The 4,358-nt window shown below is 46.6% G+C and overlaps 1 pseudogene; it reads right to left on the reverse strand.

Moving 5' to 3' along the window:
* Nucleotides 1-2,256: 2,256 nt before the first annotated feature.
* LOC114593083 (U1 spliceosomal RNA) lies at nt 2,257-2,438 on the reverse strand (annotated as a pseudogene).
* Nucleotides 2,439-4,358: the final 1,920 nt, after the last annotated feature.

The raw sequence follows: 4,358 nt of genomic DNA on the forward strand, positions 1-4,358 counted from the left end.
GTCCATAGAAAGCTTTCTGGGTAATGTGGCCAACATGACTAAACTACTTCTGTGGCAACAGAACACCATGGTGGAAGCCAGGGCACATGGAAGCTCCACTTACCACAACGGGGAGAAGTGTGGCCAAGTGACTTGTGTGCTCATTCAGTTTGCTTTCCAGGGGCAAACAGCTGATGTGCTGCTCTAAGAACCCTACTCACCTTTCTAAACTGGACTTGGGCAGGAAGCTCTTCAGAGGACGCCACCCAACAGAGCACTCTGTTTAGGAAGACACATAGCCACCCCATTTCTACATGCATCTCAGACACTTGAAATGTAGTACTGGGGATGCCTACTCATCACTGATGAACATGAACTATTCATCAAGCATCAACTGAATTCCTGGCATCTCCAGGTGCAGCTGGGAACGTCCCCTTCATGGAACCCTGGAGAGGCGCGGTGTGATGGCCTGGGAATCAGATTCAGAGGCTGAACCTGAGGAATCCCAGCCTGCACAGGAGTCCCTGCCTCCAGGACCAGCTGAGCCGGGGCTGCGGCTTGAACCTGAAGGGCCCTCACCTGTGCTGGATCCGACACCAGCTGAATCTGCTCTGGCTCCAGAGATGATTGAGGACCAATTGCCTGCAGGTGCTCCACTTTCAGCCCCATCAGGGCAAGGTGAGGTTGCCTCTGGGTCCAGTAACCCTCCAGCCTCTCCTGAGCTGCAGAGGCTCAGGGCAGAGAGGCGGAGGGAACTAAGTTCTCACAGGAGGAGTACTCTCCTCCAGGCCAGGAGAGGTGAGTCACCTGTGGACTGGGACCACCCTATGCCTTGTGGCAGATAAAAGCCAGCCAGCCTAGTCCCAGGTTGCGGGAGCAACATTGTTGGTAACCTGTTCCTGCCAGCACCCTGACCTGCTCTTCTGCCAGAGTTCCTGACTACACCTGACTCCTTGCCTTGGACCCAGCTTGACAGACAGCCTCCATACCACACCCTTGACCTTGGACTGGACTGGACTCAGACCACACTGCACGGTAACCCCCCAGGACCAGCAGACACAACCTCTCAGTGTAGAAAATACTGAGCTAGATGGACCAAGGGTTTGACTCAATATATAAAGGCAACTGACTATATTCACATCCAATACAAAGGTAAGGTAAGGTAAGGTTTACCTCACATCCAGTAAAATCAATGAGAAAGGTGGGGGAAGGCGGGGGAAGGCAACCATCACTGTTGCAGTCCATGCGCGGACAAAGGGAATTAAGTTGTGGGCAAATGCTTGCTGATTAAATGGCTCCCTATTTGAAAATCACAGCTTCTGCTCCAACAATGAGTTGCGCTGTCATGTGAAAATGGCAGGGAATTATTGGCTTGGCATGAAACCACATCTGTCAGCGACTCCTGAGAATGCCAAGTTGGACACTGGTGAGGTATGTAATGGAATCGGCCAGGCTCTCTTGAGAACCGACTGCTGTTCTTCTGCAACGTTAATGTAAATCTGAAGGTTATTTCCAGAGATGCAGAGCTCAAGAAAATGAGCAGAAAATTGGGGTGTTTCCGTATTGTCAAATTCTGATTTTGTTTTTTTACACTAAATTATAATAAAGATGCTTTCACTTTCCACAGAGTTACGATTTTCCACCATTGACAAGGTAAATTGTTGCACTCCACTTTCAACTTGTCTTTTAGAAAGGAAACAATTTTTTGCATGATTACAGCCACACCACATGGACACTAAAAATGAAGAGAACTTTTCTTATGTGCCACACACACACACACACACACACACACACACACACACACACCTTTTCAGTAAGGCTTGTAGGAAAATATTTTTGACATGGAGCCCTACTCAGGGGATTGGCTGGACACAGTTAGAACCATCTCTGCAGCTATGTACCCTGAACATCACAAGTTATCAGCTACCAGGAGGCTTCTAATCAAATTCAGTTGAATGTGGTTTGAATCTCTCATCAGGCTTTGTGTTCTACATGTGAAGGTCAGAGGTAGAACTGTTGCACCTTAGTATGGGGGCAGGGCTTGCATGCACAGCTGCCTCCCCATCCTCACCTTAAGACCACATGTGTTCACTCAAACACTGACAGGGGGCTCTGGTGGGGTCAAATGGGAACCAATCAAACTTGGTCACTAACATGGTGGCCACACCAAAAAGTTGATTGACTAGCTCACACTGGACTTAGTTTGGCACAGATTTATTGCTGCTGGGCTTGAATACCTCCCTATAATCTAGGCTGGTCAATGAAAAGATGTCTCCAGAGAACAACATGCCCAGTCACATTCCACTGTAAGCAACTAAAGGGGGGAGAGGTTTTTTTTGTGGTTTTTTTTAGACATTTGGGGAAATCGCAGAGGTCAGCACACCTGCAGTGCAATGGATGAGCCTCACCCTGGGAAAACCACCTTCATGATCAAGGTGTCTCCCCTGCCAGGTAAGTATGACACCCCCATGAGCTGACAATGGTAATGCGTGGACAGTAGGCCAGTGCTGGCAGTAGAAGTCAACCAACAGTTAGTGGTCTATAGACTGAAGATTGAAGTTCAACAGTCCCATTTTAAAAGTAATTTCAAATAGAAAGGGTCTTTCCAGCTGTGAAGAATCTAGATCCAGCGTGAATCAATATTGTGTTCAGAAATGGGAAATCCCCATTTCAATTTGGAGCAGCATCCAGTAGAATGAGAAAAGAGCCTATTTTGAGCTTCTAGGAAAATGTGGTCCTTTCTGGTTTTGACAGGGTTCATGTACACACAGACAGACATACAGAGGTACGGTACATACTCAGTGGTACCATTCCAATGCGTTATGCAGTCATTGCTAAGCAAAATAGTACTGGCATGTAAGAATCTGTATGTTTTTGGCTGGGCACAATAAAAAATGCATGGCACCGTTTAAGGTCATTTTTCATTCTGTACTAATGGAAGAGGTACAAGCAATTAATTTGTTGGATGGAGTCAGTGGTAGGTCCTGAGCCAGGGCTCCTGCTAATCTGGCACTGGGTAAATAATGGAATTTTGTTATCAGAAGCCCGGGGGGGGGGGGGGAGAGATACTGTGATCTTTAAACCATAAGGTTTTACAGGCTCTCTTTCTAAGAGGAAAGTAGATATCAAAACTCCTGGAGTCAGAAAAATCAGCAAGTTGTCTTGGAGGTAGCAATGGCTAGCCAGATCTATTGCTGGTAGGTCAACTTGTGTCACAACCCTTATCTGAATGACTTACTTTTTAATTCATTTTCTCTTCCTCTTCTCTCTTGAGAACCGTAAAATTATATAATTGTAGAGTTGAAAGGTACCTCGTGGGTCATCTTGTCCAATCCCCTGCAATGCAGGAATCCTAGCTAACACATCCATGATAGAAAACCTCCAATGAAGGAGAGAACACCACTTTCTGAGTCTGTTTCACTGTTAACAAGCTCTTACTATTAGAAAGTTCTTCCTGATGTTTAGTCGGAATCTCCTTTCTTGTAACTTGAAGCCATTGCTTTGAGTCCTACCCTCCAGAGCAGAAGAAAACAAGCTTGCTGCACCTTTGACATGACAGCCCTTGATATATTTGAAGATGGCTATCATATCTCCTGTCAGTCTGGGTCAGACCTCACCTGGAGTACTGTGTCCAGTTCTGGGCACCACAGTTCAAGAAGGACACTGACAAACTGGAACGTGTCCAGAGGAGGGCAACCAAAATGGTCAAAGGCCTGGAAATGATGCCTTATGAGGAACGGCTAAGGGAGCTGGGCATGTTTAGCCTGGAGAAGAGGAGGTTAAGGGGTGATATGATAGCCATGTTCAAATATATAAAAGGATGTCATATAGAGGAGGGAGAAAGGTTGTTTTCTGCTGCTCCAGAGAAGCGGACACGGAGCAATGGATCCAAACTACAAGAAAGAAGATTCCACCTAAACATTAGGAAGAACTTCCTGGCAGTAAGAGCTGTTCGACAGTGGAATTTGCTGCCAAGGAGTGTGGTGGAGTCTCCTTCTTTGGAGGTCTTTAAGCAGAGGCTTGACAACCATATGTCAGGAGTGCTCTGATGGTGTTTCCTGCTTGGCAGGGGGTTGGACTCGATGGTCCTTGTGGTCTATTCCAACTCTATGATTCTATGAAAACAGTTTGAGCATATAACACCAATCCTGGCCCAACTGCATTGGCTGAAAATTAGTTTCTGGGCCCAATAAAAGCCTTTGACCTATAAAGCCTTAGATGGCTCAAGACCGCATTACCATAAAGATCACCTCTCCCCATATGAACTTACCTGGACCAGGTGTAAAGCTCGTCTTCATATGTCTCCTCCATGAGAGGTCCAGAGCAGCATAGGCAAACTTGGCCCTCCAGATGTTTTGGGACTACAGCTCCCATGATCA

This window comes from Podarcis muralis, chromosome 2 (genome assembly GCF_964188315.1).
Source record: "Podarcis muralis chromosome 2, rPodMur119.hap1.1, whole genome shotgun sequence".
Lineage (NCBI taxonomy): Eukaryota > Metazoa > Chordata > Lepidosauria > Squamata > Lacertidae > Podarcis > Podarcis muralis.